Source organism: Petaurus breviceps, unplaced genomic scaffold, assembly GCF_028583685.1.
Source record: "Petaurus breviceps papuanus isolate PSGF00001 unplaced genomic scaffold, PetGlider_PUasm1.0 419, whole genome shotgun sequence".
Lineage (NCBI taxonomy): Eukaryota > Metazoa > Chordata > Mammalia > Diprotodontia > Petauridae > Petaurus > Petaurus breviceps.
This window is the reverse complement of record NW_027186324.1, coordinates 2,814,631-2,841,753: the sequence shown is the minus strand read 5'-3', so window position 1 is coordinate 2,841,753 and position 27,123 is coordinate 2,814,631.

Below are 27,123 nucleotides of genomic sequence, written 5' to 3'. Positions count from 1 at the left end.
ATGCATTCTATGTACAAGGAACTCTGCTTGATGCCCAAGAAAAATGACAACCAAGCCCTGTCTTTAAGAAACTCATATTCTTCTGGAAGAAATTTTACAGAAGAAGTTGGGTGCAGGAAAACCATTTTTTTAGAGAATGATTTTGTAATGGAAATAGAACCACAGCATTTGATCTCTCAGAACAAAAGGTAATATGTGAGTTACTGGAAATTAGACATGTGGGACAAAAATAGGAAAAAAAATCTGGACAGTGCCTACTAACCCCAGAAGAAATCTATACTAGAAGCTATTCTAACTTATTTTTAAAATTTAGACTCAGTAGAGGAAAACATGGCTGGAAAATCTGTCCACTAGCAAGTTAACTCCCATATATACATAAAGACTATGCAATATTTTTAATAGATATAAAGAGGTAAATTTGTTCAATGAACCTCTTATTATTTATATCAAGTGAAGGATATCTTGGTATTCACCCCTGTCATAGAGAACATTTTCAGAATAAGAATGGTAACACGAAACAGTAAAAGACTTGGGAGGTCATCCCACATATTGGGTAGATTTTCTAATATCTAGTACTATCTAGATTTTTTAGTATCTATGAGGTAAAAACAACAACAAAAAATCATGTATAAGAGACTTTACTAGGTCCTGGGAATGTAAACATGGATCAAGAAGGTAATCAATCAGCAAGTATTTATTATGCATCTATTCTAAGTCAGGAATTGTGCTAAACAGTGGGTAGAAAAAGAAAAAAAATTGAATCAATCTCTATTCTTGAGCTTACATTGCATTAGGGAAGACAGTAAGTAAAAATGCAATTATAAACAGAATAAATACAAATAAATCATAGGATTATATATTCAAAGTTAGAAGGAACTCTAAAGGATCCTCTCATTTTACAGATGATAAAAATGAGACCCAGAAAGGTTAAGCAACTTGCCCAGAGGTCACATAGCTAGGAAATATCCTAAGCAAAATTTGGATCTCCCCTTCCTAACTCCAATCCAGTGTTCTAAACATTATATCATATAATATGTGGTAGTTAGGTAGGAAGGGATTAGAAAAGGCTTCACATAGAAGATGATATCTTAACTGTGTCTTGAATGAAGCAAATAACTCTATGGGGGGGGTGGTGTGGGCAGGATTTTAAACATGATTTTACAGTCTATACAAAGTTACAGAGATGGGAAATGGAATATAGTTTGTGACAGAGAAGACCACCTTACTTGGACTGTGACATATGGGAAAAGAAGCATGGTACAATGATACTGGAAAGTAAAATAGGACCAGGTTTTGAAGACTTTTAAAAGTTAAATAAAAGAAAGAGAAAGAAAAGTTTATATTTCATCCTAGAGGCAATAGAAAGCCACTGGAATTTATTGAACATAGGAGCGACATGGTCATATCTGTGCTAGATAAGGCACAGATACTATTTTTTTAGGTTACTGACACTCTAATAAGAGAGATACACAATAAAAATGAAAACTCATTGACAGAATTTGTTGTTTTGTTAAATATAAAATTGTGTGTATATGTATATATATATATACACATATACATTTTAGTACATGTCAGAGGCAAGTCTTAAACCCATATCTTTCTCACCCTGAGACCACCTCTCAATCCACTGTGTCATGCTAATTCTGTGTACTTGCATGTATCTGTATATAGATAGTTGTGTATTTGTGCATAGATACACTTATGTCTATATATGGATGTATATATACACCCATAGTTAATAGAGTATTGCTTGTAAAATTGCTTGAATGCTGAAAATACTATAACAGCAATCTGCTATTTTTAATTGTTTATTCCTTTGCATAAATGCAGTTAAGACATCAGGATCCCTAAATTCTGAAATTTATTTAGGAAGAATTCATTTCTATCTTTAAACTATTTGATTTCAGTTTTATGAAAGGTAGATAATTTGTTTATTAATAAGATGCAAGTTGCTTCCTTAATGAATCTTTTTAATCAGTGATCTATCAGTTAATCAGTGTTAATCAGTGTTTCATTACTAAATAGAGATTCCATGATGAGGTGGACAAGTTCATATTTTTGAATAAATTAATGCATAGACATCAGATTTTCTTTTTTTTTTTAAAAGAATTCAAATGTGCAGTATTTTAAATTTGGGAAAGAACTGTCTTTATGCTATTAAAATACTATAGGAAGGTATTAGAATGTATATTTAGTGAATTTGTAATGGCAATGGTAAACATATACTATTTTTCTAAGCTATGTTATATGGTTGGGCACTTATTCTTCACTCTGTTATATCCAAGAGAGCTATTCATCTAGAATTATATCAGTCCTCTATGGGATATGAGGCTCTTTCAAGATTTTAAGATAAAACTGTCAAAGAATTTCTGGCTCTGACTGAGAACATAATATTCAGCTTACTTTGGACCAATTTAGCTCCCTTTCACCAAGTACTTGTTGCACCAAAGACAATTATAAATAACAAGCAAGTATAGTCCACAAAGTAATTAGTAAAACTAAAATCAATTGGAAATTATGCAGACTAGTGTAGATGATAGAATACACAGATTAAATGGGCTCTTCTATTCAAGAGTGACAGGACAAAATCTCAGCTCAACCAAGGAAAGAAAAAAATCTTACTCCATAATCTATTCTTAACAATCTCTGAAGATGGTTAGAATGAAAGGATGTGTTGGGGGCTTTCCTTGCAGAGGAGGTCTTCTATCTCTCCTTCTTATCTCTCCCACTTTACTTCTGTCTTATCTCCTCCAATCTCTCTCCTATTAGGATTTATATATCCCAAACATATGTCATGAGAAGTGGCAAAACCAATGTAGAGTCTTGTATCCTACACATATATAACAAGGGGCTACCTTTCAAGGAACCGCTCAAGTCAATCTGTTGTGTGTGTATGTGTGTGTTTGTGTGTGTTTGTGTGTGTATGAAGTAGAGTTACATTAATGTAATACAACAGTATAATGTGGCTGCTACCACAACGCAGTGGTGATTTTAACATTAAGAGGATACAACAGTGTAATGTGGCTACTAAAGTAAACACAAAAGCTTATGTTTCAATGCAACTTATCTATGATCTCACTGATGTGGGTACAACCTCCATTAGAATCACATGAAAGACTCTGATCCAGCATATCTTCTTATCCTATGTTGTTCATATCCATGTCTGCCCTTAAAGACTCCTTTAAATGTCCAAGCAATGCTCAGTAGACCTTTCTGTAAGAGGGGGTCTCAAACCATTGGTGAGTTGGGGGAGGGGGAAGTCTACCCCCAGCATATGAATACTTTCCTCAGCAGAATGCTTAGATGAGGACAATACATTTCAATGGTCATGAAGGTAGTTGAAGCAGGTGTTACGAAGTGCTTAGAGTGTGGCTAGACATGAAAGATGACAAGGTCATTCAATGTATCCTGAGTCATCACCAGTTGCCTTGATTTTATCTTGCCTCTGTCTTCCAATGACTCTGGGAAAGAGAGTGACATTGATGACTTCAGCAACTTTGCCTCACTTCAATCCAATTTATGTATAAAGCAAAAGACCATTTTACCATTTTTACCTACCTTAAAGTCCTGTGGCAACAAGCAAGTGAAGAAGCAGCAGTTGTGGATACACTGGGAGGTATAATCACAACCCTACATACTGGAGGCCCAGGCCATAGAATTGTCTTCTTACTGGACTGGAGCAGCCGTGGGATTCCACAGCCCCTGGGTGTCTACACACTGTTCACCTCTTGGTGTGTAGAAGGTCTAGAAAAGGTGCCCTAAAATTGTCTGATTCATCCAACCCTGGCCTGCTTACCATGATAGATGGGAATTCCACCCTATGGTGGAAACACAAGAATATCATTCAGAAACTTTTGCAAAGATTACTCCACCCACCACTGGTGCATGGAATGTGTACACATGTATGGAAAACATGAGATATATAGACTTATAACTTCTTGTTGCAAGAGAATTCAGCAGATATCACATCCAAATAGCAACCCTGAGTGAAACAAGGCTGGCAATGAAGGTCAGCTTACTGAACTCAGAGCTGGATTTCTTTTTCTGCAATGGCTTCAGTGAAGGGGAGCACCACGAAACTGGCATAGGTTTGGGGTTCAAAAATACTCTAGCCAATGAGCTTGTGTGCCCACCGAAAGGAGTAAATGACAGGTTCATGACAATGTGATTACCACTTGCAGGAAAGTACCACACTACCATCATCAGGACATATGCTCCCATTATGACAAACCCTGATGAGGTCAAACAAAAATTTTATAAAGGCCTGGACACCCTCATCATCAGTGCACTAAAAGAGACGAGCTTATAATTCTCAGTGACTTTAATGCATGAGTAGGCATAGACTACCAGATATGGCAGGGAATCCTTGGGAGGAATGCAGTCAGAAACAGCAGCAGCAATGGTCACTTCCTACTAAAGACTTTTGCATCTCATGACCTTCTCATTACCAATACTGTTTTCTGTTTACCTAAGTACAATAAAACTCTGACAGCAAACATTGACATTTAATAGACTGTGTCATAGTAAAGAGAAGAGACTGACATGATGTGAAAATGATCAAGCTGATGTAAGGTGCAGATCATGGCGCTGGATAGATCATAAACTTATCCTTTCTAAGCTAAATAGTCACATTCAACAAAAGCAGCAGGACCAAGGCAAGACAGCAAGCAGAAGATAATGTCAACAGACTAGAGTGCTTCTCCTAGAAATAAGTTTGTTGCTAACTTGGAGAGAAGGTTGAGTCAACACACAGTTGGCAACAGTGGAGCAGAAAAGGAGTGGACAGCTTTCAGAGTTTTGGTGCACAGAACTGCATTTACTCATCTGCACCAGAACACTCACAAACATCAAGACTTGTTTGAAAAAAATGGAAGGGGGGATTTCAGAAGCTGCTAAACATATAAGATCTTCACAGGGTTGACTAGCAGGATAGTTTATCCTTTTCTCAGAAGGCAGTATTTAACTACATCAAGAGTAAAGTACAAGCAAAGCTTAGACTTGCAGGGACAACCTTGAGGCTGCAGGTTCCCCGCCCCTGACTTAGAGGGATGCAGAATGCCAAGGCTCAGTAAGAAGGGAGATGAAATTCAGTTTTATGCTGATAGTAACAAACCAAAGCACTTTTATAATGCCATGAAGGCTATTTATGGGCCATAGACCTATGATACATCTCAGCTACTTAGTGCTGATGAAGCCATATTGATTAATGATAAAGACATGATCCTGGACAGATGGGATGAATAGTTCTGAACTGTTCCCAATCAATGCTGAAGCCACTGACCAAAAACCTTAGGTTGAAGTTAGCTCCTCTTTAACCAAACTTTCAATGGAAGAAGAGGTTTTGAATGTCATTAGCCTCCTCTCATCCGACAAAGAACCTGGTGCTGATTGTATTCCAACTGAGATCAATTAGGCAGGAGGTCCACTGCTCACACAAAAGCTGACAGAATCTTCCAGGTTATACAGCAGCAAGAGATTAGTCCCCAGAAACTCAAAGATGCCTTCATTGTCCGACTCGATGAACATAAAGGAAAGAGATTGTCCCGTGACAGCCAGGGCTGGGGTTGGGGGCAGGGGGCAGTCTCTCTCTCTTAGTCATTGCTGGTCAGATTTTTGCCAGAGTCTTCCTTTCTAGGCTAATCCTTCACCTGCAAGATGATCATTTACCTGAGAGGCAGTGTGTTCAGAAAGGATGGAGGAACACTGATGTGCTGTTTACTGCCCAGCAACTCCAGGAGAAGTATCAGGAACAGAATGGAGATCTGTGCACAATGTTCACTGACCTGACCAAGGCCTTTGAAACTGTGGTCCTGGGGACTTTTGGAAAATTATGTCAAATTTGGTTGCCTGGAGAAGTTCGTTAGTATTTTCTATCAGTTCCATGATGGCGTGCGTGCCCAGGCTCTGGATAATGGATGATACTCTTGCCCTTTCTTAGTCACCAGTGGAATGAAGCACGGCTGTGTGCTTGCTCCCATGCTTTTCAGCATGATGTTCTCAGCAATGTTTTTGGAACACCTTTAATGAGTACAAAAAAGCATCGAGTCAGTGACTTCACTGACAGTAAATTATTTAATTTGAAAAGGCTCCAAGCCACTACCAAAGTGGAAAGAGAGATGGCTTAGTGGCTTTTTGTTCACAAATGATTGTGTACTCAATGCAGTCTTTGAGTCTGAGATACAACAAAGCAGAGGTCCATTTTCTGCTGCTTGTGCTAATTTTGACCTAACAATTAACACTAAGAAAACACAGGTTCTCTACCAGCCAAAGCCACACCATCCACATGTGAAACCATCTGTTCCAGCAAAAGGAGAAATACTAAACGCATGGATAAATTCACTTACCTTGGCAGCATACTTTCCCCGGATGTACACACAGATGGTGAGGTTGCCACATGCATTTCCAGAGCTAGCTCAGTGTTTGGGAGAATCCAAAGGAAAATGTGGTAGACAATCAGGATTAAACTACCCCCCAAATCAAAGGTCTACAGAGCCATTGTATTGACTTTATTGTTGTATGCCTGTGAAACCTAGACAGTATACCAGTGCCCTGCCAGGAAACTGAATCACTTCTGTTTAAATTATCATAGGAAGATTCTGAAGATCACCTGGCCAGATACAATAATGGAAACTGAGGTCCTTTCTTCAATTCAATTGACAAGCACTGAACTTTTACTACAGAGAATGAAATTTGAATGAGATCGGCATGTTGTTCAAATGTCAAATGTACGTTAGCCTGAGAGACTATTTTATGGAGAACTTACAAGAGCCAAGCACTCACATGGAATTCAGAAGTGATACAAAGACATTTTCAAGGTCCCTCTAAAGAATCCTGGAATCAATTGTGTGACAGGGGAGACACTGATACAGAACTGCCCAGCATTTCATGCCTACCTCAAAGAAGGTAGTGCTCTATGAGCAAAGCATTTCATGCCTACCTCAAAGACCGTAGTGCTCTATGAGCAAAGCAGAATGTCAGTAGTTCAAAAGAATGTGGGATGTGTAAATTTAGAAACATCTCCACCCCAAATGTTCATACGGACTATTTGTATTTGACCTGTGGTAATGCCTTCCAATCTTGTATTGGTCTAATCAGTCACAGTCAGACACCTGCACCTTTTCTCCAACCTAGTGATGTCATTTGGTCCTCTTTGATAACAAAAGACAACAACCAACCAACCAATCAAATATATGATAAATCATAGCTAACTAACTGGATAAATAGCACCTGTCCACCTGTCCTCAAGGAGGTTGGATTCTAATGGGGAAAACCCTTTATATATTCACATATACATATATGTGAATATATAAATAGGAGAATAAATAAATAGGAGAGAGAGGCAGAATGTTTTCAAGTTGACAGAGGAATGCCATAGAGGGTTATTTCAGGATAATATAAGTAAAATGAAAAGAAAAAACCCTCACTGGGGAAGCTAGGTGGCACAGTGAATAGAACACTGGCCCTGGAGTCAGGAGGACCTGAGTTCAAATCTGACCTCAGACACTTAATACAAAAACTAGCCATGTGACCTTGGGCAAGTCATTTAACCCCAATTTTCCTACCTTCTCCCCTCCAAAAAAAAACACCCTCATTTATTTATAGTCCCATGGGTAGAGTCCAAGGTTCTTATGGGATAAGGGGAAAAGAAGATGGTAATGATACTGGAGTGGGAGCCAACATGATGTAAAGATGTTTGGGTGATATTGAATGGAGGTAACACTGAGTTCTTATAGGTTACTTACAGCAGAATGCAAGCCCTAGCTATTTCTTTTTTTAATTTTTTTAAGTGAGTAGTCATTTCTTTTATCTCCCTCCCACCTCCACCTTCCCATTGGAATAAAAAGAAAAGAAATATAAAACCCTTTTAACAAATGTGTATATTCAAGCAAACAAATCATCACATTGGCCATGTCCAAAAATATATTACTCATTCTTCATTTTGTTTTCATTATTTCTCTGACATGAAGCATGCTTCATCATTGGTCCTCTGAGGACATGAATGGTCATTGAATGGATTAGAAATCTTAAGTGTTTTAAAATTCTTTGTATTTACAATGATGTTACTGTTGTATAAATTATAGTGCTGGATCTCTATACTTCACTCTTCCCAGTTTTGTCTGAAATCATCTTATGATGCAACAATATTTTAATACAAAATACCAGGATTTATTCAGCCATTCCCTAATTGATGATCCCTTCTTAATTTCCAATTATTTTCCACCAAAAAAGGACTCCAATAAATATTTTTGTACTTGTAGCTAGACTATTCTCTTTCCATTGCATCATACAGTCTTGTATAGATCATACAGATTATACAGCTGACTTTTCCAGCAAAAGAAGACATGATCTCCAACAGATAAGAGTAACAGAATGAAAGACCACTGTCTTAATCTGGGGTAAGTAGGTGTCCAAAATTGTGGACAAATACTTGACTTCAGTGAATCTGTTTCAGCAAATTAAAGTGTAAGTAAAAAGATTTAGGGCAAAATTTTCATAGAATGGAGTTAGGGAAAAATCAGTTCAGTGATTAGAAAAATGAATGGAAGTGAGAGAAGAGAAAGAATCATAAGTACAAGTTGGAGAAATTTAGAGAAAAAAGGGTAAATGATTGTTGCTACCTCATTTAGAGGGTAAGAATAGGACACGAATTCGATTTCACTAACATTTATTAAACACATATAGATGGAGGTCACTGCCTTATTGTCCAGGGGCAAATAAAAAGTTTCGTTAAGATGTGGTCTCTGCTCTCATAGAGATCATAGCCCAGTAACTGCATATGACAAATACATACATAGTTTTAATACAGAAAAAGATGAAATAAGGGTGTAAGAAAAGAAAAACTGGGGTCAAAGGGGATTCTGAAATTTTGGGGAAATGAAATCTTGCAATTTATATAAATGTACCTTGTCTGACAGAATGATTTAATAAGGTAGTCTAGTAGACTTAAAGTTTCTGCCAAATAGTGAATGAAAAATGTCATTAAAAAAAGTCACTGCCTGACTCTTCACTTTCTATTGATTGTTCCAGATAGGGTTTATTTAGTGACAAACATGGTAATGTTCATTTTCAGATGAGATAATACAAATTTATTTTGCTTCAGTAAGAAATTAAAAATTTAGAAACACCACTAAGCTATCATGATTTAATAAATTGTGGAGTGGAGAATTTGAACTGGTTTAACTGTGCAATTTTTAAACTTCAGATTTCCACAGATACCTAATTGTTCAACAAAAAAAGGAACCTAAGTAAATTATTAAATTATATACATAAAAATAGAAATAGATTTAAATCAGCTTTAGAGATTTACCTCCTCCATTAAAAATTACTGGAAGCAGTGAATAGAGTACTGGCCTTGAATTCAAGAAGACCTGAGTTCAAATTTGACCTCAGACACTTGACACTTAGTAGCTATGTGACCTTGGGCAAGTCACTTAACCCCAATTGCCTTGCCTTCCCCCACCAAAAAAAAGTACTAGAGAAGATTCCTGAAATAAGTGATTATATGTCAGGAGTATTCCATTTTGATTTCAGCTATTTCTCTGTTACAAAAATAGTAGCAATATTCAGCATTTGTTATGTCTTTTTTATTTTCCTATTTTCAATAAACTTGCTTTTTAAGGCTAGACAAAATGGCCTATTTTCTGTGTAGTTAAATTAGATGTCAAACATTTCAGAGATGAAAAAGCAGCTAATAAGGGTGTAATATTAAAATGTCAAACAAATCCATACCATTTTCTTTCTTCTTCCTGACTCTGAAATACTGTGATTGTAACTATCACAGTTTATTTTGCTTTCAGCCGGTTGTTCCCATTCCACAGCTACTTTCAGATATTTTTTTTTCCTGTTTAAGTCTGTACTTTTCTTGAGGAAGCAAAATTTTAATGACTTTTCAGATTTAAAGTCAAATATACATTTGGGGAAGGACTTATATAGCCTCACCCTATTCCTTTGAAAAAGGAAGGAAGGAAAGGATGAAGGGAAGGAAAGAAAAAAGGAAAGGATCCCAAAAGATTGAAGGAAGGAAGAAAAGGCACACTTACTGTGAGGACAATGCTGGTTAAAATACTGGGGATATAAATAGAAAAACAAGATAGTCACTGATGGGATATAGGCTCTGGGAAACCCCTTGAACTCTGATTGAGTCTTCCCACTTGATGAGGCATATGCCTGAGGCCATAAGCCTTTCATTATCCTAGCACCTAATCCCTGTTACTCTTATCCCAGCCTAGCCCTCCATTGTCCAGTTACTTCCCCCTTTGATCCTATCAAAATATCTATACCCAAACCTGTTACCCTTAACTAGCCTAGCCCTCCATTGTCTGTAGTCTCTAGGTAACCTTCAGCTATTTTCCACCTTTAATCCCATTACTAGAGTCTGACCTCAGTTCCATCTAAGATCCTCCTTAGATTCCTCCTCAAGACCCTCCCAAGTCCTCCTCTGGACCACCCCTAATCCTTCCAGAATCTTTCTCTCTCTATAAGATCCATCTTGCCTTCATGAAGGGGCGGAGAGTAATTTAGTGCAGATTCACTCTGTGTCAGACTGCTCTGGCCCACTTGGCAATACGAGCTTCACAGACACTTAGGAGTCTACCCATTATGGTGAATCTTTAATAAACTTTGCTTTCCTTTGAGAGAAGGTTTGAGTCAAATTCATTGGGCATGGGGTGGCATATTGACATTTTGGGGTCTCGAGGATCCCTAAACCCTAAAGCCCAACAGTCACTATGATCAAAGAGCACACATTCTGAAAGGGCAAGAAAAAACACATGGGAACTTTCAGCTGCAAATCAGATGGAAAGGTCCAGTGTTCCTTAGCATGCAATAACAAAGCACATGGTGATGCATCTTCTCTGGAGTTAATCCACTCATAAAACTATATCAGTTTCTGACACTGAAACACTTGTCAGTGCCAAGGACGTTGGTGGTGAGAATAATTGTTTTCTAGGTCTTCAGTAGCTGTGACTGCTTAGGAAGCAGGGAGTACAGTGCTCAGAGATGTTGCCAGGCTCCATCTCCACAAGGATTCCTTCCCTGGATAATGGCTGTGGAGAACTGGAATAATGTTTCACACAATATTAATGGGTTTGTCTGGAGGCTTCCCTAGGAAAGCATCTTGATTGTCAGTATGAACTCTGGCTAGTTAGCTTTAAAACCCTGTTTTACCTGTTTTGTCTCCATTAGGTACACATATACACCAAAAAAAAAAAAAGAAGAAAAGGAAAGGGGGGGGTGAAATAGTTTTTATGCAGCTAAAAAATGTTTCTCTAAATTGACTAGGTCTTATTTACACATCCAGAATTTTATTGTCAGTGGCACTCTCCACATAAATACTGTATGATGTCATATGTTTACAACAGAGACAAAAGGCCTTTCCAATTCTAGTTTATGCTTCAATAAAGTTCAAGCTATAAATTGTTAGTATTGTGGAGTACTCTGTCCAGTGAGTTGATAATCGCTGTCAGGAAACCTCACTTGAATAAATATGATGGAATAGACTAAAGTATGTGAGTCATCCCATAATATTGGCCATAACTGTCAGGCGATAGTCATGATGTTCATCACATTATGACATGATTTTCATTCCTCTAAAACATGTACATTTTTCTGTAATGTCAAGCACTAATCTGTTTATAATCATTTTGAACAACTGCCAACATACAAGCCTGTCTGTCCCCAATGAGGATGAGCAGACTGTACAAGGAATTTTTGTTGCATTTTGTTGTTGCTGTCATTAGGCTGCTAAGATTAAAGTAACTTTGTCCTGAAAGGCATATGTTGTGATGAGTTTGCTTAACTTTTGTGTTTTTCAGTACATCACTGGGAAAGTATACTGTCTATTCTATATCTAATCAGGAGTCATAATCCTAGGGGAATAGAGTTACCAAAGAGTCATAGTCTGATCTCTTAGGTTTTTGTTCTTAGGGTCATTCCCTCTTGCTCCAAATTTAATCACTATAGAAAATATATATCCTCTGTTAGGGACCCCAATTAGCTAGATATTATCTCTAATTGTCAGTATATTATTTCATATATTTAGAACAAACAATGCAGATGGACAGTGAGTTGGGCCACGAGGAGAAAGAAAGAGAACAGGATTGATTACATTTGGGAGATTGCACAGTTTTTGTAATTATTCCAAACTGCTCCCTGGTACAAAGATCCTTCTTTTCTTTTTTTTAAGCAATAGGGGTTAAGCAACTTGCTCAAGGTTACACGGCCAGGTATTTCTGGGTGGGTGCTAAGTGTCTGAGCCGGTGCTCTTACTCGCTGAGCCACCTGGCTGCCCCTAAGAAATAGGGGTTAAGTAACTTGCTCAAGGTTACACGGTCAGGTGTTTCTGGTTGGGTGCTAAGTGTCTGAGCCCGGGATTCGATCCCTAGGTCATTCTGACACTGGAGCCGATGCTCTTACTCGCTGTGCTACCTGGCCACCCCAAACATCCTTCTCTTCATCCATTGTTCTATCAATGATGCTTTAGAGTAGTCAATCTTAGAACACTAGGATCACTAAGGAATAAAATTTGTGATCGATGCAAAAGACACATGGTAGACACAAATAGATGGCTGCATATTTCCTGTGGTGACCCATGAAGTAGTGAGGGAATATGACTAGAAAAATGAGTTGTTTGCACTCTCCTCTTACCTTTCTGAGACACAGGCCTTAGTGCCCTTCATGGTGTCTCCTCATCATGCCACTTTTAAGTACCCCTCTCCTCCAATGCCATTTTTGTATGTCTTCCCTGATTAGAATGTACACTTCTTAAAGACAAGGACACTTTTGCTTGCTTTTTGTATAACCAGTGGTCAGTACAGTGTTTGGCATTTGAGAAATATTTTTAAAAAGTTGTATATATCATCTATCTATATATTGATCTCTTCCATTCTTCCTCTCTTCCTTTCTTGTATCTTTCTCCTTCCCTCTTTTCCTTTCACTAATTTTACTTCTCTATCCCATTTCCTTTAGCAACTATTCCAAATCTTGTTTCCTTTGTTCAGTCTTCCAAGGGCAACTCCACCCTGCCCTGATTTCAGTCAATGTCCTCACCTCCTTCTTTCCTGAGAAAATCAAAATCATTTGTCATAAATTCCCTGAGTGTCAGGGGAAATTATCATACAAAGGAAAAAGCTTTAGCTTAACATTGGTGGGAGGGGGAAAGGAGGAGGGAATTCTTAACCACACAAAGGATAGTGCAGATAATAAGAGACAAGAAAGAATATTTTGATTACATAGATATGACTGCAGGAACATTCAACCAATGAAAAAGGAGATCTCCAGGCTCACAAAAACATGAATTCATATTGGGTCGGGCCAGACCCCCAAGGGGTCCCACCCCACCCCCTTGCTGTGTTGCATAATAATAAAGTTGTTATTTGAACCAGTTTACCAACAACCAATTCCTATAAATTCTGAACCATGAAACCAACAAAACAAAGGCTTCTTGCTCAAGCTATTGTGCTTGATCTCTCCTGGTTTATATTTCAAAACTCCTAGAAATAGTTTATTGCCTTCACTTTCTCCCTTCTCATACATTTGCAATCTAGTCTCTGAAATTGACTACTATAATGAACTACGTTCTCCAAAGTTATTAACAAGCTCATTAATAACTTAACTTGTGAAACTTTTTTAATTGTAAAAACTTGTGAATTTGACAATCATAATCTGAAAACAATAATATACATGGTAGATTGTATTGTGGTTGTATTGTGATTATGTTGTATTGTATTTACATACATGGTAGAGGATTGTGCATGAAAAAAATATTATGTGGATCTTGTTTTTCGATATATAATACATTTAAAAATGTTACTTTCAAGGTTGTCCTCCTCATCTGTGATTCCTTCTGGGTTTCCTTCTCTCCTGCATATTTTTAAAAAATTGTTTTAATTGCCCCCATTTGTTGTTTTATTATTATTATTTTTTTTAAAGCAATCGGGGTTAAGTAACTTGCTCAAGGTTACACGGCCAGTTATTTCTGGGTGTGGTGCTGAGTATCTGAGCCCGGATTTGATCCAGGTCATCCTGACACTGGAGCCGGTGCTCTTACTCACTGAGCCACCTGGCCACCCCTAAGCAATTGGGGTTAAGTAACTTGCTCAAGGTTACATGGCCAGGTGTTTCTGGGTGGGTGCTGAGTGTCTGAGCCTGGGATTTGATCTCCAGGTCTTCTCAACACTGGAGCAGGTGCTCTTACTCACTGTGCTACCTGGCCACCCCTGTTGTTTTTTTTAAATGACCTACTCTATCCTTAGGTCTCCATTTGTTGCTCATTCCCCACTTATTCAAATGAGAAAAAAGAAAAAGCAAAATCTTAGTATCAAATAGGAATGGTTAAATCAAAATAAGTTGGTCATATCTAAAAATGTATACGTTATTCTGTACTTGAATCCATCTCATGTCTCTCATGGATTGGATATCCTACTTTATCACTGGCTTTCTTGAGTCTTTCAAAGTCGTTTTTCTTTGTAGTATTGATGTTTTTGTTTAAATTATTCTGGTTTTGCCTGCTTTACTCTGTATCACTTCATATAAGTCTTCTTGGTTTTTCCTGAAACCATCCCTTTCATCACATTTATAGTACGATATTATTTCAAAATATTCATGTACCATAATTTGTTTAGCCATTTCCCGATTGACTGGCCCTTCCTTAATTTCTATTTCTGTGCCATCACACACACACAAAAACTGTAGTAATGTATATATATATATATATATGTATATATACGTATATACATATATATTTGTACATGTGAGTCACACTGTGCACATTCCAATATACTACATTACCCCTCTTGGCTCTTATTAAATGCCCCAAAACCTTAGCATTCAGTTCTGTCTATAACAAAGGGAATTACTACAGATGCATTTGTTTATATGAATAATTTTCCTTTTATCTCTTTGGAATACAGGTCTAGTAGTGGCCTTATTGAGCGCATATGCACAGTTCAGCAACTTTAGGGAATGGTTCCATATTGCTTTCCAGGGTATTTGGGTCACTTTACAACTCCACAAATAGGGCATTAGCATTTTTGTCCCCTTAAGGCTCCTGCAAGAGTTGTCATTTCCCTTTTTTTTTTTAAACATTTTTATGAATTTCATGAATGTCAGGCAGCACTTCAGAATCGTTTTAATTTGCATTTCTCTGATTATTAGTGATTTGGAGAATTTTTAAGATCCTTATTGGTTGTTTTGATTTCTTCCCTTCATGATTTATCTATTAAGAAATGATTTTTGTATTTATAAATTAGAATCATTTTCTCATATATCCATTTCCCTTTAATGTCTTAATCACTTTTCTTAACATTTCATACTGTAAACTACTCCCTCTTCTTGGATACTACAATCTCCCATGGTATTGTTTCTTCCATCTACCATCTCCTCAGTCTCTCTTGTTGGATCATCATCCATTTCCTCATAACTTATCATAAATTTCCTGAGAGCTCTTTCCCTGTACCCACTTCTCTCCTTCTGTGCTTCCTTCCTTCATGACTTCATCAGTTCCATGTACTTGTACATCATTTTTTCTCATATGACTCCAAAAATTACATATGTAACTTTAATTTTTTTTAAATTTCATACCACATCATAATCATCTTCCCTTGGATATTCTATAGATATGGCAATGCAACATGTCTAAAATGACAATCATCATCTTCCTTCCAAAAGCTGCTCTTCCTATAAATTTCATTTTTTCTATTAATGGCATCACTACCCTCCCTATTACAAGTGATTGTACTTTCTGAATCATCTTCAACTCAAAACCTATCTTCAGTCATCTAATCACTTCATAGTATTTTTGTTGGGACCTTCATAAAATCTATTATACCTATCTCTTTATCTCTATTCACATTGCCAACACCTTAGTTTAGGTCTTTATTACCTGTCACCTAGATCGTAGAAAATGAACTTATAACTGCTTTCCTTCTTTCTAATCCTTCCTCTTTTCAATGTATCCTCTACAGTTTCTTAAATAATATTCCTAAAGCAAAGTTCTGACCATGTAACTTATTAAATAAAATGCTTTCAATGGCTACCCAACACTGCTTTTCTTGTTGTGGGTAGCAAACCTAGTTGTTTTTGCTTTCTAAACTAGTTATTTTTTATTCATACACATTAACCAAGGATATATAAGCATATGTGTCATACATGATTACCTGGAAAAATAGATAGAAATTAGTGCTATTTATTACTAACCCTACCCTCCTATTTCTTCATTTACATATTACTATTTCCAGTGAATATTTTGTCTTAGTCATGTTTTATTCTTATTTATGTGAAATTTGAAGTGATGTTTGGTCTTTGTGATTCATTGTTATTGACAAATGAAGTGTAAATTCTGATTTTTCTTCAATGTGTCTTTAAATGCATCACTTTTTATACTACCTGCTGGTTCTATTTTTCTATGCATTTTAATGAAAGATATTACTTACTTTAATATAAGAAAACACAGGGGCAGAGTCAAGATAGTGGAGTAGAAGCAGGACTTCCTGAGGCTCCGGCTTCCACCTCCCCCCATCCATGTAAAACAGGACTCTGAACAAACTTTGGAGCTGCAGAAACCACAAAATGACACAGAGAAGCTAACCTCCCACTGAGGACAGCCTGGCAGGCTGCCAGGAATCAGCCAGCACAGAGCTATGGGAGCTGAGCCCAGCCCCAAGAGGATTTAGCCAAAGGGCCAGCCAGAGGGATTCCAGATCAGCAGCAGCTGTGGCCATTTCCAGATAGATGCAAAGGACAAAGTGAGAGGTCAGTGCAATATGGACTTTGGGACCCAGTTAATGGGAGTGCGTGGCTTTTGCCCCTGGGACAAGAAGCCTCTGAGATGCTGGCATAAACAGCTAGTGCCATATGGTAGCTTCAGTTCCTGGACTGCAGAGTGGAGGAGGTCCAAGCACCAGTCTGAGGGGTAATAACTCTTGTTTAACCTGCTTGGATCTGGATTGCAGTCTAGGGTGGAGTTTCTGGGGTGTGTGTCCAGCCTGCCAGAGTGTGAGAAGATCTCAGAGAGGGCACCCATTTAATAACTCCAGCCACTGAGAAAACCCCAGCATTTGGGACAAAAGCTCCCCTGTCTGTTGGCAGAGCCATGCTGTGACAAAAAGCCCAGGGGTCAAGTGATGGAGGGGCAAAATGACCAGGCAAAGGAAACAAAGCAGACAGAAGATTCCAACATTACACTCCTATTTTGGGGACAAAAAGGATGAAAGCATGGAATAGTAGGAAGACAGTGAAGTTAGAACTCCTGCACCAAAAGCTTCAAAGGAAAATACGAGCTGGTTACAGGCCACAAAGGACCTTACGAAGCAGATAAGAGAAGTGGAGGAAAAATTGGGAAGAGAAATGAGAATGATGCAAGAAAATTACAAAATGAGAGTCAACAGCCTGATGGAGGAAAATAATACCTTAAAAAATAGACTAACTCAAATGGCAAAAGAGGCTGAAAAAGCAATGAGGAGAAGAATGCCTTAAAAAGATGAATTTGCCAGATGGAAAAAGAATCTCAAAAGCTCAATAAGGAAAATCATTGCTTCAGAATTAGATTGGAGCAAATGGAAGCTAATTTCTGTATGAGAAATGAAGATGCTGTTAAACAGATCCAAACAAATGAAAGAATAGAAGGCAATGTGAAATACCTCATGGGAAAAACCACTGACATGGAAAGTAGATCCAGGAGAGATTATTTAAAAATTATTGGACTACCTGAAAGCCATGATCAAAGTAAGAACCTAGAAATCATCCTCCAGGAAGTTCTCAAAGAAAACTGCCCTGATGTTTTAGAACCAGAGGGCAAAATAGAGGTTGAAAAAATCCACTGATCACCTCCTAGATCCCCAATAGAAAACTCCTAGGAATATTATAGCCAGGTTCCAGAATTCCCAGATTAAGAAGAGAATATTACAAGCAGCTAGGAAAAAACAATTTGAATATTGTGGAAATGCAATAAGGATAACCCAGGATCTGTTAGCTTCTATACTGAGGGATTGAAGGGCCTGGAATATGATATTCTGGAGGTCAAAGGAGCTGGGATTAAAACCAAGAGTCACCTACCCAGCAAAACTGAGTATCATGTTTCAGGGGAAAATGTGGTCATTCAGTGGAATAGAGGACTTTCAAGCATTCTTGCTGAAAAAACCAGAGTTGAATAAAAAATTTGACATTCAGATACAAGAAGCAAGAGAAGCATGGGAAGGTATACAGGGAAAAGAAATCATAAGGAACTTATCAAAGTTGAACTATTAATATTCCTTACATGGAAAAACAATAATTATAACTTATGAAACTTTCCTCAGTAGTTGAAGAGAAGAGAAATATATATATATATATATATATGTCTATATATGAGGGTATATAAGCATATGAATACATATGTGAATGTATGTATATATGTTTACAGGTATACATAGATAGAGGGCACAGGACCAAGTTAACAGGAAGGGATGATACTTAAAGGGTGAAATTAAGAGGTGAGAGAGGAATATAATGAGAGGAGATGGGGAGAGACAGAATGGAGTAAATTATATGATATAGAAGAGGCAAGGGAAAATGGTTACAATGGAGGGGAAGAATAGGAAGGCAAAAGGGAATGGAAGGCAAAAGGGAATGGGAAAAAGGAAACCTTATTCCCATTGAACTTGGCTTGAGGAGGGAATGAAATACACACTAAGTAAGGTATCTCACCCTGCAGGAGAGTAGGGGGGAAGGGGATGAGAGGGAGAATAATGGAAGGGAGGGCAGGCTGGGGGGGAGGGAAGTTGGAAGCACCCACTTTTGAAAAGAGATGGGATCAAAGTAGAGAATAGAACAAGTGGGAGGTGAGATAGGAGGGAGGGAAATATAGTCGGTGTTTTACAATATATCTAGTATGATGTTTTGCATTACCCACACATATATAATCTATACTGAACTGCTTATCTTCCCAGCAAGGGTGGGTGACAAAGGAGGAAGGGAATGAATCTGGAATTCAAAGTTTTAAAATAAAATACTCAAATATATATACTGTTATTAATACTATTTTACATGTTATTGGGAAATAAGATACAGGCACTGGGGCATGGAGATCCACTGGAAAAGTCGAAAGGGGTATGGGAGGTATAGGTAAATGTAAAAAATTGTGATCCACATGGCATAATATAGTGGAAAGAATACTGGATGAAGAATCAAGACATATGAGAAGAAATGAAATCTTAATGAAGAGAGGGAGAAAGGGTCTGGCAACCAGAGCATAACACTACTTATGTCTTAAGAGGGAAGAGTTATTCCCTCTTTGAGCCAATTCTCATGAGAGTAAGATTCACTCATTCCTCCCCCACCTCCTCCATCTTCTTCACTGAAAAAGCTTTTTCCTGATGTTTTTATGAGAGACAATTTACCCCTTTCTACCTCTCCCTTTCCCTTTCTCCCAGTACCTTCCTCTTTCTCATAGCTTAATTGTTTTTTTGTTTGGGTTTTTTTTTTTTAGATATTTCCTTCAATGTATTTTTGTGCCTCTTTTTCCACTTGGCAGATTCTGTTTTTCAAGGCATTCTTCTCTTCATTGACTTTTTGTACCTTTTTTTTTTTTTTTTTTTCTATTGGGCCCTATTTTGTTTTTTTTTTTTTTTTTTTTTTTTTTTTTTTTTTTTTTACTATTGGGCCCTATACTGTTTTCTTAAGCTGTTATTTTCATCAGTATTTTTTTGTTCCTCTTTTACCAAGCTGTTGAAACTTTTTTCATTATTTTCTTGCATCACTCTCATTTCTCTTTTCATTTTTTCTTCTACCTCTCTTATTTGTCTTCCAATATCCTTTGAGAGCTATTCCATGGCCTGAGACCAATTCATATATATATATATATATATATATATATATATATATATATTTGGAGGTTTTGGATATTGGAGCTTTGACTTTGAAATCTTCTTTGGAGTGTGTTTTGATCTTGTCACAGTAGTAACTTTCTATAGTCAGGATTTTTTTTTCTGTGGTTTGCTCATTTTTCCAGTCTATTTCTTGACTTTTAACTCTTTTTTAAGGTAAAGGCCCACTTCCAAGGTGAATGGTGCCATGTCCCAACTTTCAGGGGGTTTCTGTAGCTGTTTTCAGAGACACTTCTAGGGACTTGCAAATTTTTATTTCTTTCAAGGTGGAATGATCTAAGAAGACATGCATTTATTGCTCTCCTGGTCTATGCTCTGGTCTGTGAGTGACCACAAGCCCTCTTTTCTGCCCTGCCACTGTGATGAAGTCCCTGCTCCACTCCAGCCATAAACTCCGGTGTGCTAGTATTCCTTCTCACCCTGGAATTGCCATCCAGGACTGCAACCCATATCTAAATATGGGCAAAGCAAAAGAGCTCTGCCCCCAGTATCTGCAAAGAAATCCCTGAATTCTCCTTCTGATAAGTTGTTAAACCCCCTTACCATCTGTGAGTTGAGAGCTTGGGAAGCAAACACTGCTGCTACAGATTCAGTGGCTCCTAAGCCCTTCTCTTGGTTTGCTGATGCCTGGACTGTGCTGGTGCATGTACACTGAACTGTGCTCTACTCTCACCCAGGGGTAGGACACCTTTCCTGTCAATCTTCTGGGTTGTCTTTAGCTGGAAAATTATTTCAGCCCAACTTTTTCTGTATTTTGCCTCTCCTAGAATTGTTATGTGACATTGTTTTAAAGTTTTTGGAGGGGTTTTGGGGAAAGATTAGGAAAGTTACTGCCTTTTCTCTACCATCTTGGCTCTACATCCAGATCATTTCTAATATACATGCATATAATTGGTTCTATATTACAATAAGAAATATCACCACTAACAGGTGTTTTGCACCTTGTGTCTTCACATAGTGTTCCAATATGTATCTGATGGATACATTTTATTGTTCTAAATCAGTACATCTCCCTAGTTTTTCACAAATTAATATATTTAATGTATCATGTTGTTTTTTATTTTTGTTTTTCTGGGGAATAAATGATGCTTTCCTTTATGTGTTTGGATAGGTGGAAACTGGTGAATTCTTTAAAAAAATTTTTTTTATTACATTGAAGTTCTAAACTGCTTTCTTACCTTTCTCACTACCTTGTACTAGAAAAGGTCAACATTTGACACAGATATATATATCTGAAACTATAATCTACGTAGTTCTGTATATTGGTTCTTTCTCTTAAGTTGGGTAGTATCTTCCTTCATAGGTCCTCTGTAGTTGGTTTTAATATCTGTATTACTCAAAATAGCTTAGCCATTCAGATTTACTCTTTGAACTATATTGTTATTGTTGTGTATAACATTTTCTTGGCTCTGTTCATTTCAATCTTCTTTATTTCATGTAAGTCTGTCCATGTTTTCCTAAAATCAACCTGCCCATTATTTCTTACAGCATAGTAATATTTCATCACAATCATATACCACAAATTATTCATCATTTTTAATTGATGGCATCTCCTCAATTTCCAGTTCTTTACCACCACAGGGAGAGTTAATATAAATATTTTGGAATTTATAGGTTATTTTCCTTGTTCCCTTATTACCATGGGAAACAGACACAACAGTGGCATTGCTAGAGCAAAGTATATATACAGTTTTACAATTCTTTGAACATATTTACAGGTTGCTCTCCAAAATGGTTAGATTAGCTCACAGTTCAACAACAGTGTATTAGTGACCCAATTTTTCCACATCCTCCCCAACATTTGCCCATTTTCCCCTTCCATTATTTTAGCCAATCTGATAAGTGAGAGATGATATCTCAAAATTGTTTTAATTTTCATTAAATCAATGCTTTAGAGCAATTTTCCATGCTACTATATATAGCTTTGATTTCTTCTTCCAAAAAGTGCCTGTTCATGTCAATGTCATTTATCAATTGGGTAATTACTCATTTTCTTAAAAATTTGAAAAGGTTATCTATATGATTGCAAAAGAGGCTTTTATTTGAGAAACTGTTCATAATTTCCCCCCTCCCCCCATTTTTCTGCTTTCCTTGTAATCTTGACTGAAAATGGTAAATGTATATAGTTTACACATTTGAAAAATGCGCATAAAATGCACAACTGGTAATCTGAAAACTCATAACTGTGAATCACTTTGCATATGTTTAATGTATTTATATCCAGTTTTTCTCCCCATATATGACTCAACACATACTCAGATTTAAAAAGACTTTAATTTTAATGATTTAATTAAAAGAATGTCCCTATCATTTTATCAAGTTTATGGATTTTATATTTCTTTTAAAGAGCTCTACAAAGCAAATATTGAGTTTGAAGATAAGAATTCAATTAGCATTTCAAAGAATTCAGATTAATTCCTTTTCTCTGTTGTTTAGCTCAGCCTCAGCAAAGAAAAGTTCCAAATTAGAAAACTTTGAAAAACATATACACTATTTAAAAATTATTTCAGAGTGTGAAAATGACTTAACATTTTGTTGAATATCATAGAAGCTTTATTATTCTTATTTATTTCAGCTATTTATTTCATAATATTTCTAGTCACATATAGTACTTCTGAACTAGTTTATTGTCTTTTTCTTTCTTTCTCTGTAACCCTTTAATCTCACCTAATTTGTCTCAAAGTTGTGTCTCCAAAGAAAATAATAATTCATTTGAATGCCTTCTAAAATTTCAGTGTCACATCCACATTTCTGGTAATACTCAAAGTTTTGCTTAGGTGTGGACATTTTTCTTTATCATGATTTAAAAATTTATTTAAAATAATATTTATTATTATTATTAAAGCAACCTATTTAAAACAATGGAAACTCCAATATAAAAAGATTTAATGTTTACAGAAAAGTATTTTGAAAGATGTTAGTGATGACCCCTTCCACTCCCAAACATGTGCATTTAAACATACAATTTGAATGTATGGTTTGAAATAAGGTATTAATAGTGCCCTTTCAGAATCTGAATAATGTATGGAGGACAGATAGCCTCTAATATCTGGTTTATTTTAAAGCATCTCATAATCAGTTATTTCAAATGAAATTTCTCTGAGATTCCTTATTTGACAATCATAAAAAAAGTATATGGGCTTGTAGTTATAATTATATAAAAGAGTCTTAAATTTCTTTGACAATAATGTAGAAGTGAAAATATTAGGACATTATTCCATAAAACGGGACTCTTTTATTGGCAGGAGATACAAAGTGACCCACATACAAACCACTAGATAATTAAATTCTGAATCCAGGTGAAAACCAGAAAAAAAAACAATTTTTTTTCCCCTTGGGTATTCAATTCATGGCAGCTCTGCTGTGAGTGAACAGGACCTTTGCCTAGGCAGACACCACCTGAAGAAAAGAGAGAATGCATTCCAATCTGGTAGTTTTAAAGACATAATCTGCTCTAGCTACACAGCCAATGGAAAGAAAGTGTTTAGGGCAAAGTAATGTTCAATGTCATCTCCAGAAGCAGATCCCTGATGTCTCCCATGTTGATGCCTCCATGTTAAGTGATCTCAGTAGGTGTAAAATAAAGTCACATCACATATAGAATTGGAGATAGCCAGTGTAAAAGAAAGAAGATGGAAGATAGAGTATTTTGCTTTCAGAACAGTAAAAATGCCAATTTGACAAGACGGCAAAGTATAGGAATCAGAGGAATTTATAATAAGATTGAAAATTAAACTGTGGTCGATTTTTTACAGACTTTTGAAAATCTTTCTAGAAAGCTTATATCTTATCAATATGGCCCTTTGGAATTTCTTGAATTAAGGAATTACATGATTAGTTCTTTCAAATCTTATTTCTCTATTCACACCTTTCTAGTTCAAGCCCTCATTCCATTTCACCTAGAAAATTGTGATATACTACTAATTTGTTCTTGTTACTTCAAGTTTTTCATTTCTTTTATTCATCTTCCACACAGTTGTCAAATTGATATCCCTAAAACTAAGATGTGGCAATGTCAATTGTTTGCTCCAAAAGCTTTAGTGTCTCTCTCTTGCCTCTAATAAAGTAAAAATTCATCTGTTTGGGATTCCCTTCATAAATACCTTCTGCACTATCTTTCTAATCTTATTACACATTATTCCTGTTCACACACTGCTTTCAAGACATACTGGTCTACTAGTTATTATATATATATATACATATGTAATATTCCATAAACTGTTCCCATGCCTTGCAAAGACTGGTCTCCATCTTTGGAATAAACTCACCCATTTTCCATTTTCATTAGAATCCTTAGCTCCCTTAAAAATTATATCACGAATGCAATACCCACAGTGACTGCCATGGATATGCAGACATATTTCCAGTCTTGAATCACAAGATATAACAGACTCTCTTCTTTGAATACAAAACCAAGATATTTATTCATATGCCAGAAAGCCAAATCCACCATGGTAATAAAGAAATTGGTACACATTACCAATGCAGGGAACTCTGCCATAAGCAAGCCTTCCCTCTGTCAGGCCTCCCACAAACAAGCTCCCTTAGGCAAAATCCTCCTCTCTCACTCAGGCTAGCTGCTCTGCCTCTCTCCACCCCCTCTCTCTCTCAGCTTCTCCTCACTCTACCACTTCTGGCCTCAGACATTCCTGCTCCACACATTGAGCAATTTCTTACCACCACATGCCCCATGTGACTCAGACTCAAAGCAGGTGACATAGGCCTATTGATTGGCAAGAAAAATCTTTCCATTCCATTAACAACATAATGAGCAGAATTTGCTCATTCACCATCTTGGAGGTAAGACCTTTCTTCTTCCCTAATTCCAGCTTCTACTTTGTCTTTCCAGAAGTTTTTGTTAACAGTGTAAACACTTTTAATTTCTTTACATGCCCATAAGTTTTCTCACTTTGAGAGACTCTAGATTCCTTGAAGACAAGAACTATTTCTTTTTTGTTTCTATTTCCCAAGCCTAACTTTAGTACCTAGAACATAGTAGGTGTTTCATGATGGTGGGCAGAGATTTTTGTTTTTTTTATGCAGTGCCACCACTTTGGAGTTCCATGGAGGGAGAAGAAATATTGGAGGGTGGGTTGATCAACCAAAGGATTTGAGTTGGACTTGAAAAATTTAGAAAGATTTCAAATGAGTTAACATTTGAAAAGCAGTTACCTGGCACACAGTAGGCACTACTGTAAGAATGAATGTCATCAGAGAAGTGGGTTTCTATAAGTGAAATAGTGAATTTTGTATAATATTGGCTTGAGGATAAAAAAGAAATAGCATTTGAAGGCAGTTAATTTCCTTGCTATGGACATCTTTCTAGATTTCAAAGATCTATGCTTTTTTTCTATGTATTCCCTACACCAATGTAAACTTCAACCCACAATGCTTTGTTAGATATTATAGTCACTTGAATTAGTGGCTATAGCAAAAAAAAATGGTAACCCTATTTTCTGGGATAAACTTCTCTACACTTGGTTGAAATGGTCCTTGCATGGCAATCTATACCCAATGTCTGTACCTGAAAACCTTAAAGTTTGATATCCTACCCTAAATTCTTTGCTGACCTTCAATCTTACCTCTCCACCTCTCTTTCAGACATCTCTAACTAGATGTCTAGAAGTCTTACACTCAACTTACTCAAAATTGAAATCATGTTTTCTCCACCTCTCACTTTCCCTATTACTGTAGAGGGTACCACAATCTTTCTAATGCCTCAGGCTTGCAAACTAGGAGTCTTCAACCCCTCACTATCTCTTAATATCATATTTAATATGTTACCAAGGCCTGTTGATTTCACCATTGTAACATCTCTCAAATATGTCCCATTTCCTCTTCTGTCATTGCCAGTACTCTGGTGCAGGCCCTTGTTACCTTGCAATTAAATTATTGCAATAACCTGCTGGTTGGTCTGCCTATTACAAGTTTCTCCCCATTCTAATCCTTCCTCCATTCTGCCACCAAAACAATTTCCCAAACTCCGATCACTCCCTATCACCACTATGATCAAATATAAAATCTTCTGTTTGATGGTCAAAGACCTTCATTACAAAGCCCCCTCCTACCTTTCTATTCTTCTTATACCTTACTTCTCCCTCATCTTGAAGTATCCTAATTCTTAATTTCCTTCAAGACTCAGCTCAAGCATCTACCACTTTACTGACTACACTGAAGTATTTTACTTGTGGATCGCAACAAAATGTGGTAAGTCCTTAAAGAAACGGTAGTACTAGATCATTTTACTTGTCTTGAGGAACCTGTAGATAGGCCAAGAAACAATGGTTAGAACCCAACATGAAACAACTGATTGGTTTAAGATTGAAAATTGAGCATGACGGGGGCGGCCAGGTAGCACAGCGAGTAAGAGCACTGGCTCCAGTGTTGAGATAGACCTGGAGATCGAATCCTGGGCTCAGACACTTAGCAACCACCCAGAAACACCTGGCCGTGTAACCTTGAGCAAGTTACTTAACCTTAACCCTGATTGCTTAATTAAAAAAAAATTGAGCATGACAAGGCTATATATTGTCAGGTTATTTTTTAACATATATACAGAGTACATTGTGTGCAAAGCTAAAATGGATAAATCAAAAGTCAGAATTAAGGTTTCTGGGAGAAATATACACAATCTAATATATGTAGACAATACCCTTCTGATGGCACAAAATGAAGAAGAATTAAGAAGTCTTTTTATGGGGCAAAAGAGGAGAGGGTAAAAACTGGCTTGAAACAACATATAAAAAGTAAAACCTAAGATATTGGCAGAGCTTTCCATCATTTCCTGGAAAATTGAGGGGAAAAAAAATGGAAGCAATGTCAGATTTTATAATGTTGGGCTCAAAGGTCACTGCATATAGTGACTACAACCATGAAATTAAAGTATTCCTGCTCCTTTGAAGGAAAGCTATATCAAATATGGACAACATACTAAAAAGCAGAGACATCACCTTGCCAACAAAGGAACACATAATCAAAGCTATGGTCTTTTCAGTAGCAATGTAAAGCTGTGAAAGTTCAACTATAAGGAAATATGAGTACAGCAGAATTGATGCTTTTGTATTGTGGTATGGACAAAGAATTTTGAGAGTCCCTTGGACAGCAAGGAGATCAAATCAGCCAATACTTAAAGAAATTAATTCAGACTATTTACTGGAAACTTAGATACTTTGGTCAAACAATGAGAGGATTTGTTGGAAAAGACCCAGATGTTGAGAAATATTGATGGCAAAATGAAAATGGAATGGCAGAGGATGAGATGGAT